Source organism: Neltuma alba, unplaced genomic scaffold, assembly GCF_004799145.2.
Source record: "Neltuma alba isolate B1F8T4 unplaced genomic scaffold, ASM479914v2 tig00005467_pilon, whole genome shotgun sequence".
Classification (NCBI taxonomy): Eukaryota; Viridiplantae; Streptophyta; class Magnoliopsida; order Fabales; family Fabaceae; genus Neltuma; species Neltuma alba.
The window spans coordinates 1-11007 of NW_021634121.1; the positions used below are offsets into that span (position 1 = coordinate 1).

The 11007-nt window shown below is 32.6% G+C and overlaps 1 pseudogene; it reads right to left on the reverse strand.

The window, feature by feature from the left end:
* Window positions 1-2029: 2029 nt before the first annotated feature.
* On the reverse strand, window positions 2030-7655 carry LOC114747808 (rust resistance kinase Lr10-like; annotated as a pseudogene).
* Window positions 7656-11007: the final 3352 nt, after the last annotated feature.

Consider the following 11007-nt stretch of genomic DNA (forward strand, 5'->3'; position numbering starts at 1 on the left):
AAAAGCGATGATGCTGGAGAGAGAGAGTGTGTGTGTGTGAACCTATGTGGCCTTTGTGGCAGTAGAAGTTATTGTTGTAGTCAACTAGACATTGGCCTCCCATGTGGTTGTAACACTCATCACAATCATCAAATCTGCACTTCAATATCTAGTTCACCACATGAGAAGCAAAGATCCCTGGAATAGGTCGTGCCATTACAGGAAGGCGAAGAGTGGAGCATTCTGGGTGAGAGCTTTGTGGCATGTCATAGTACTGATCATAGTCAGGACAGGCATCGAGGGTTCATCATGGAGAGCTCGCGGTCGCATAGGAACAGGATTAAATTGGGTTGGATTTCAAAAGGAGACTTGGAGTAAGAGCTGTAAGATTGTGAAAAACTTCACAGGCCTGTAGATTTCAAACGCTCGGATTCATCTTCCACAAAACTTTGATGTTATTATGCTGCTGATGGACCTTTTAAAGCAGTAATGGCCTTCCGTTCTTCCCCAGTTGAATCGTTTTATCGCAAATGAATAATCATCACAGCCACGTATTGCGAAGAAGCCACAGTGTGGGAGTTCAAGCTGGTGAAATGGACTGCGGACTCCCAAGTTGTCCACAATCAAACGATGTAGGGCACTTATAGCCATTTTCATAGCCAGCTGAGAGAACAAGTACGGAGCAAAGAAACAGGAGGAAATGAAACGCAGAGAGTGAAGCCATCCCCGACTAAGAAAACTACAAGAGAGCGGAACGAAATCCAGAATCTCTAAATTATGATTAAACTGTGTCTTGCCATTCTATCAACTACCCGTTCTGCTTCATACGTAGTTGACTTGGAATATCACTAGCTAAGACTTCATGGAAAGGGCTCACGGGAAAATCAAATAATATCACCCATTTTCCACCTTAAAAGCTTCTCACGCATTTGTTAATGCAAGTGGCAAAGACTCAATGTTCAAGATCTATGATTTTGTTCTCTTTTTGGTTTTTTTCCTGAACGTTAATATTTTATTCGAGACAATCATATTTATGGTGATGCACAATGAAAATTTCCCATTATGTGCTGCTTATGATTTTGTTTTCTAGTTTGTGACTTGTTACAACATTCCAATGGACCGCAAAGGGAATTTCTTCCTCTGTTTTGTTTTTTATTATCACCAAACACATTACCTTTTCCATAAGAGGACTCTATACTCGCACAATCAAGAACGGAAATGGGAACGTCTTCAAAGTTGGAGGGCAAGAGTGCTATAAGCCGGAGCGGTTTTGTCAGGGAATTTCTGTTTGGAGTTACTTAATGTAACTCTTATTGCATACTTATTTTACATTCAATAAAAATTAAAATATAATTACAAAAAGAGACAATGACAAAAAAAAAAACTGAAATTTTGTAAATACCAAACAAGAAATGTCAACAAAAATTTGTTGTCATTTGCAAATTCAGACTTATTAATACCAAATAAAATCGTATTACCAAACATGATTTGGGATTTGCAATTTCCATCTTTTTTTCGGTCATTCTCCCTTACAAAAATTGCTTTTAAAGAATCCCGTCTGTGAACAAGTCCAAACCCTTTTTGCTACCAAATAGATGAAGAAATTTTGGCACATCCATCGTTTCTTTGCAACTAGATGACTATTAGGCTTATACTCGTTCTCATTTGATATGCTGCTCAAGAATTATGCATATGGGCCTTTGAGTAATCATGCCTTCTACAGTTAAGCAGAGATCCTATATGCAAATGCTAACTTCAGAAAATAACAAGCATGCACAAAAACAGAAACAGAAACATATGAGCCCCAAAGTAACAAGCATGCATGCACAGAAACATTACCATGGAATGAGATGAATTAACAAGATAGACAAAGAAGTCCACAATACAAGTCCACAAGCATTACAATGTTCTTGTTGTCTAACCATGCCAAATTTCAATGCATTAGCAGAGATCTTATCAGAAAATAAAAGGATGTATAGAACATAAACACATGGGCTTGGAGTATCATGCCTTGAACAAAATGCCCATAGCATAAAAAAAAAAAAGGGAGTCAGTGAGTTGAGGAAGAGGAAGAGCGTGGTGATGTTGAAGGAGATGGTAAGTAAGGCTTTGGTGGGACTTGCAACGTCTCAACTTTGCCTTCAAGCATCTCCACCACTTTACTCATTATTGGACGCTTTGAAGGGTTAGTTTGTATGCACCACAAGCTTGTTATCACCATTTGTCTTATCCTCTCTTTGTCACCTTCATTTCTAATGCTCCTCAACTCAAGGTCTTTATTCAATTCTAGACGCTTGTTCCAATGACACTTCCTTCCATCCAACCATTTCAAGAATCATCATCCCAAAACTATAAACATCTGACTTTTGAGAGACAACTCCAAAATTCCTAGAAATTACCTCAGGAGCAATATATCCTATGGTTCCTCTAGCACCCGTCATGGATACAACACTCTCATTCCTTAGGCATATTTTAGCTAGTCCAAAGTCTGAGATCTTTGGGCAAAAGTTCTCATCCAACAAAATGTTGTGAGGTTTTATGTCAAAATGCAATATCCGAGCATTACATCCTCTGTGCAAATACTCTAGTCCTCGTGCAACACTCACTGCAATTTGGTGCAATATTTCACAGCTCAATTGGAGACTACCATTAAGGAGGTTCGCTTCATTTTCAAAGATGAACTTCTCTAAGGATCCATTAGCCATAAACTCATAAACAAGTGCCTTCTTGGACCCTTCAAAACAAAATCCTAAAAGAGTGACAATGTTAACATGAGAAGTCTTGCTTATACTTGCTACTTCATTGATGAATTCCTCTCCATTACCTTTTGTTTCCTTCAAAACCTTCACAGCAACTAAACATTTGTCATGTAACTTTCCTTTGAACACACTTCCATAGCCTCCTTGCCCTAATTTTTCTTTGAAACAATTCGTCATTTTCTTAATATCTGAGTAGCTATATCTTTTTGTGGCAAGTGAACTGTGGTTGCCTAGAAAAGCCTCAAAATCTTGATGAGCTTTAGATTTACATTTCCAAAATTTAGTGATTTTATCAAGAAACAACGTCCTTCTCACCAGTAGCTTATCATAACAAAAACTCCTAGTATTGAAACTGTAGAAACTGCAATCAAAAAAATTATAAGAGGTTAGATTATGCAAAGTTTTGGGGCATCAACGAGTGACAAAATTAACTTATGAGTTATTTATTGTTTCTGTAAGGACTTTTTCAAGTATGTTTTTATATAAAAAGCTTCCTTAGTTAGTTTAGGATATACTATTCTAGTCGTATTTATAAGTCACTCTCTCACTCTCTCTCAATTAACATTAATTAAATTTTAATTTCCAGATGACTTATCTTTTAAGATATATTATTCTAGTCGTATTTATAAGTCACTTTTAACTTTAAATCTCATTAACTATATTTTAGAATTTAACAACTTCTCAGTTTTATCTGTGTTTAATATATATATTTTTGAAGAAAATAGCAATATACACAATAATAAATAAATGATAAAAATATTACATTCATATTAAAAATTTAATAATGCGACTTATAAATATAACCAAAAAAAATCTCATCTTCCCTGTAAATAAGACTTTAAGATTATCTTTGTTCATCATGAAAATAGTTATGACTTATGCGTGCTCATGACAAATGTGTGTGTGTGTGTGTTTTTTTTTTTTTTTTTTGCCAACTGTGTTTTGAGTTGAAATAATAGAGGTTGATTAAATACAATGTATCACCTGTAGCAGCTATAACCACGAACTTCCCTGTTTCTCCTGGCCATGTTATCAAACGAGTCAGTAAATTATAGTTAAAACTGATACCCAAAGTATTCTTAAAATATTACAAATTTCAATATAAGATCCTAAAGACCAAAAGAAAAGGAATAAATTATGATCAAGATGAGTCCAAATAAGATCCTAAAGATTAAGGCTGGTTAAAATTTACATTTAATTAATTATCACCTAAGGATCCAAATTAAACTTCAATTAGATCCTTAAATAAAGGTTAAAGAAGAAATGGAAAAAGAAAGGAGTGGGATCTTCATTTTATATACAACTCACTTTTAGATACTCTATTAAAATTTTAAAAGGATTTTGTCTATTAAACAAAAGGAAAATTGCAAACAAATACCCCTATGATTTGGAAAACCCAAATTAGTGACTCCAATTTGCCAAATGCAATATCAGTCCATATGAACCAAAATGAAATTTGGAAATAGTGTTTCTGCCTTACTGCCCCTCACTTAATTTTTTTTTTTTTAAAAAAAAGCCATTTCAGCCAATCACCCTGCCGCTTATTGAAATATTTTGTGGCAAAGTTAGTCAATGTGAGATTCAATCCCACCACTACTTAGATCCCAAAAGATCATATCACCATTAAGCTGCTAAACTATATTGTTAAAATAGTACAAAATAATACTACCTCTTGTAATTAATAGAAGAGTTAATTTGACTTTTATTTTGGTCATATATATATAAGACTCAAATATATTTTGTCTCTCATATTTATCTTTTTTTTTTTAAAGATAGTCCTTAAAATAATAGTAGTTCTAGCTAATATACTTGATTAGCAAGGATATTTTAAAAAAAACACATATTTATTATAAATAACTAACTTACCTAATTTTCTTAATCTACTAAAATTAGTCAACTAGCTCTTATATTAAGGACCGGCTAGTATATAGTTAACTATCAAGTTTTGACCATTCAAACAACATGTATTTAGAATATCTTTAGCTGTTTACTATAATAAATTAATTATTCGCTTTTATAATTTAATAATTGACAATACGTTTTAGCTAATTTCACACTTAAATAAATTAATGCAAAACATAATTATTTTAAGATATTCATATTGTCCTTTAATAACTATTCATCATACCTATTTGGTAATTGAAGACACATTTTAACAAATTCCACAATTGAGCAAGCTAATGTAAAAGGACACACACACACTTATATCCTATACTTCATTGGCTATTATTTAGAATACTTAATTATGTATCTATTCACTTTACCCATTTATAGCAATTGATAACACATTTTAGCAAATTCTAAACTTGCATAAGTTGACGTAAAAAGCCCCTGTTTCAGGATATTTACTGCATTTATTGACTAAGCTAATAAATTAGTTATTCACCGTGTCCATATAACAATTAAGTGATTAACATGATGTTTGGTGTATATGAAAAAAAATCGACACCAGATTTTAGCCAATTCCACACTTGAATAAATTAATATAAAACACTCATGTTTTAAATGGCCAATTGATTATTGTAAATAGCCAAATCATTGTAGTAAATAGCTTAAAAAATTGTATTTAGGGACGTCTTACATTAATTTATTTAAGTGTGAAATTAGCTAAAACGTGTAGTCAGTTACTTAAGACGTATGGTGAATACATAAGAAACTACTCACTTGGTCTCTTAAGAGATAACTACCAAAATCACTCGAATGTCAACTAAATTTAGTTAAAAACAATTCATATGTAAGATATATATATACATATTTTTTTAATTATATCATTGTTTGTAAAGAGAATACATGAAAGATAATAACTAAAAATTTATTGCAAATAAATAATAAGTGGAATATATTCAATAGGGTAAAAGTGAAAAAGCTGATTTAAAATTTCGAACAAAGAGGATTTTTTTTTTTATATTTAAGGATATCACTATAAGAGAGATTATTTCTTTAAAGGAAAAAAGATGGGGGGAGTGTCAATAGCTAATGAAATGTAGTAAATACCCTAATGAGGGGCATTTAACATTGATTTATTCAAGTTTAAAACTGACTGAAACATGTTGCCAATTGTTAAATGATAATGGCAAATATCTCAATCGTTGTGGTAAATAGCGCCAAAAAAAAAAAGTAAACAACTATTTGTTTAAATAGCCAAACCTTGATAATTATCTCAAATATTATTTCCTGTCTTTAATATATGAGCTAGTTGAGAGTTCGATTTAATTCTAAATATAAAATTTTAATTCATTTTGTCTTTCAAATTTCAAACTTCTTCTCCAAAAATATCCTATTAATTGTAAGGGACTTTTTCTAAGAGATATTTCTAATGCATATGGTTAAATATGATAGTTTAAATGAGTCAACATATATTTATTACAAATAACTAAGTTATTTAATTTTGTAATATTTTCAAATCAATTATGTAACTTTTATATTAAGCACCGGGTTAATATTATTTTGCACTATTTTAATAATATGGTTTAACGGCTAAATAGTTATACCATTTTTTTTTTGAAATCCATCAAGTGGATCATTCGAAAAAAAAAAAAGGGAAGGAAATCTAACAAGTAGGGGGATGAAGCTCTATCTTAACTAGTTTTGCCACAATAGAGTTCGGGCGCCCGGTGGGCCGAGCGAGGCTGCATGCTTTTTTAATGAGAGTCAGCGTAGTGAGAGCTTAATTTATCCAAATTCCAGTTTAGCATGATGCGCTAATCTGATATTAACTGGTTCGGGGCTGGCAAAAAAAAACAAAAGAAAAGAAAACTGGTTTGGGTTCTTTAATTGAGTTGGCAAAAAAAAAATAATAAAAGACGTTCGAAAAAAAAATATTAAAATGATCGGACCACGGCAGTACAAAGTAACAAACCTGCTCCAGAAGAACATCTGTTGAAGTAGTCGCGGTCGCGGCAGAAGCACCGGAAGTCAAACACATCTCCGGAGAGGAAGCCGCACCTCCCTCCGCGGCTCTGGCATGCCTCGCACTTACTCGCCGTCCAATTCCTTGGCTTCAGCAACAATCCTCTTCCCAAAGCCTCTCTTATCCCTCCTTCCACATTCTCCACCACCATCCTCATCGTCGGCCCACCCCTGCAATTATCCTTCGCATACTTCAACTTCTTAGCTGCGTCATCCACCGCCATGCCCAGCACCGACCTCGTTCTGTTCCCTTCAGAACACCCCAATACGTTTTGTTTCATCTCCTCCGGCAGCGACGGCAAGTCGCAATCGAAGAACAGAAACACCTCCTTCTGGTTCGGAGCCACAGCGTATCTGAAGTCGAGAGTGAGCTTGTTGGAGGGAGAGAGACATTTGGTGGAATTGGAGATTCGGAAGTTAGGATTGAAGACTCGGAGAGAGAGATTGTCGTAGAAAATTTCATCGACTATGTAGAAAGTACTGGAGAGATTGAGCATTGGGAAGCCATTGGAAGCACAGAAAAGGTCGAAACTAGGGAACCCGCAGAAGCTCTCTTGTTTACCTTTGATACGGAAGGGGTAGGTTATGTTTGGGCCGTTCCCACAGGTTTGGGGCTCGCAAGCTTGGAAGTTGGGATTCACATAACAGAGGGTGGTTCTGATTAGAACAGAGAAGAGGAGGATGAAGAAGGGGGTTGGATTGATTTGGGATTTGGGAATTTTGAGAGAGGAGGGGGAGGAGGGGGAGGACGAAGAAGAAGAGAGCATCCTCTCTGGGGTAATACCTGTTTTTCCTTCGAACTGCAATGTCTAATTGGTGGAAGGTTTTTCTGTGTTTGTTTGCTTGATGAATAATGAGTGACCATATTTCCAAAAAATGACACATTTTGTTTTCTCGTCTGGTCGAGGCTCTCCATACCATGACTGCTCATTAGTCGCCACAAGAAGATAGATGGGCAGTAAAATCAATGGAGGACTTCAATCATTGAAATGAGTGTTGGACTTGGAAAAAAAAAAAAAAAGGTGAAGGCTGGTTTAATTGTCTCGCATGAATCCCGCTAGAAGATTTTGCATGTGTACGGAGATCCAAATGTGCACTGGCACACGCAAAACGTGGGCTGCTGGTGTGTTTGAACATCAATGGTTGTTTGGGTGACCTTTTTTGATTTATGGGGGAAAAACACGGTACCGCAGAAGTCAGGAAATGCGGGCAGTGGGCATCGTCATTCTACTGGGCTTCTGAGCCTCATCTGCCCCTTCTCTCTCTTTTCTCTCACACCTCTGCTCCCTCGTCTCCTTTTATTTTCTCTGCCCATTCGCATCGCTTCTTTTCCCTTATCTCTCTAGTAGAGTGATTCCAAAGACGCACTGCAAATATAAATATGCACGTCATAAAAATAGAAAAAAATAGACAATGACAAATCAAAACCGATCCAAAAGCTCAGTTAACAGTAGTTAGATAATAAAAATTCTATTTTTATTTAAATTGAGTAAATCAAAATTTTATAAAATTGAGTGGAAAGAAATTAAAATAAACAAAACAAAGCTTTATTAAATTAATAAAAACAAATATTAAAAAGACCAACTTAGAGTGACCAATCCCTTACTAGCTTCTTAAACTTTGTTTCCTTGAATTGATTAGCTTTAGTGTCAATTTTGTTAATTTAGAGTTTAATTATCTACAAGTGCCTGTTGGTCCACTTATAACATTCTCTTAAATTAATTATACAATCTCTCACACAATTATCTAAGTAGCTAAAAATTTGGTCTCACTCATCAACAATTATACGGGATAATTAGATATATTTCTATTATAATCACAAATTAGATTATCAATCCAATCTCCTATTACATAATCTAAGAGCTTAATTAAAATTTTATTTGTCAATAAAAATTTTAATTCTCAAATTCACAATTAACATCACTTGGACAAATAAAATAACATCAAGTAATCAAAATTTAATACTAAGTCAATTCAATAAAAACTGAAATGAAAAGGCAAAATAAAATAAAAAGAAAGGAAATAAACTATAAAAAATTGAAATAAGATATTTATAAGATAATCTCCAAATAATGCTGACAAATCACAACTAATTTCTTTTCAAAACTCTTTAAAATCACTCAAATTGATAACTCTTCAAAAATTATTCAAAATATACTTTAAAGATATTCAAACTAATGAGTTATAGCCATCTCAAAAATCTTCTTTTTTATTGCCTCTTTTTTATTGCCATCTCAAAATATACTTTAGTATGAAACTTGGACCGGTCTCTCTCTTGTCTCAGCCCAAATTGCCCATGGTCGTAGTCACAGCACGCTCTCTGGGGTCCACCATCAAATTCCTATCCAGCTATGGCGATGAAATCCTCCCCTCACGACAAGCACTGTTATCTTAGCAGCCGCACATGTTTTGGAAAATTGAATAGTGTTTTCTTCCTTCACTATATTTTTACGGATATTTGGATGTTATTGATTTTTCCCTTTAAACATATTTAATTAGCCAAAACGTTTTTTTTTAATATTTATGTTTATCCATTAACTATATTTAACTTGATAAACTGTATTTTCAAATTTTCCCCAATAACAACTAATTTTATTTTTATAATTTTAGCTTTAATAGTTGTCTAATAATTATCACCTTATATACATACTACTTTCTGTCCTTAATATAAAGCTTTTTTTAATTTTTATTTTGGTCCTAAATATAATATTTCAATCCACTTTTCTCTTATATTTATCTATTTTTTAAGGTAGTCTTTCTAATAATGATAGCTTTAACCCATATACTTAACTAATAAAAATATTTTAGGAAAAACAACACCTATTTATTATAAATAACTAACTTAACTTATTTTTTTAATCTACCCAAATTATTCAACTAACTCTTATATTTAGGACTGAAAGTAATATAATATAAATATTTATTATTTAATAAAAATCATACCCTTTTTAGTCATTTTACATCTAAATTTGTTTTTAGATTACTCATCTAAATAAGTTTTAACTTTTTCAACTGTATTTTTATAAATGCCAATCCAATCATAACTAACTTAAGGGTGTGTGTTTGGATTAACAGTGACAGAAGTAACTTTTTGTCAATCTCTGACTTTACAGAAGTCAAATTGGATAGAAGTCAGATAGTGTAATGTGATTTATGTTTGGATTAAATTTTATAAAAAAGTCAGTTTGAGAAGTTAAAACTTGTTTAGATAATAAATAGAAAAGTAATTTTGGATACAAAATGACTTAAAAGGACATAGATTTTATTAAGTAGTACATATCTCATATTATACTACCTTTGGTCCTTAATATAAGACCATGTTTGATCTTTATTTTGGTCCTAAATATAAGACCCCAATCCACTTTGTTTTCCATATTTATACATTTTTTTTCCAAAGTAGCCCTTCTAACAATGATAATTCTAATCAATACACTTGATTAGTAAGGATATTTTAGGAAAAACAATACATATTTAGGACAAATAACTAACTCAACTTACTTCCTTAATCTCCTCAAATTAGTCAACTAGCTCTTATAATTAGGACCGAAAGTAATATATATAATGTGACCATTTTAAAAAAAAGTAAGAAAAATAAAATTATTAAAAATAAAGAAATTTAATTTATTATTAGAAAGAAATTATATATATACATAATGTGACCATTTTACAAGAAGTATTGACAATAAAATTATTAAAAATAAAGAAATTTAATTTATTATTAGAAGGAAATTGAAAAATACTAAAAAACTTGATTCAATATATGTAATGGATATATATATACACACACAAATTAGAAATCATACAAATGTAGTATTTTTAAACTAAATACATTACATAACTAACTGAATGCCATGCTCAATACAATTTGGTCTCTGATTGTGTCACGCACATGATTCATTTGTCTTGATCTAGGTAAATTTGATGAGGATGTCTTGCCAACTTGATCATCATTGTCTTCCTCAATTGTACGTTCAGATTGAGCTTGTATAAAATCTCTATCAGTTTCAGAATTTCTTTAGAGAAAATTATGTATAGCCATCGTCGCACAAACTATTTGGACTTGAGTTTTATACTCGTATTTGGGTATCTTGTCTAAGATTCAAAACTTATTCTTCCACACCCCAAAAGTCCTTTCTATAGTCATCAAACTTGAATGATAATAATTGAAGACTTCGTTATAATTTTCAAATCCTAGTTGTCGCCTGAAGTCTAGAAGGTGATAGCGCTCACATCTGTACAGATGAAGATATCCCAGTGGTGTTGGATAGCCAGCATCGACAAAATAATACTTCCCTAATAAATCGTGAAATTATGTTGACAATGTGAAATTAATGCAAATATAAAATGAATTTGACGTAAT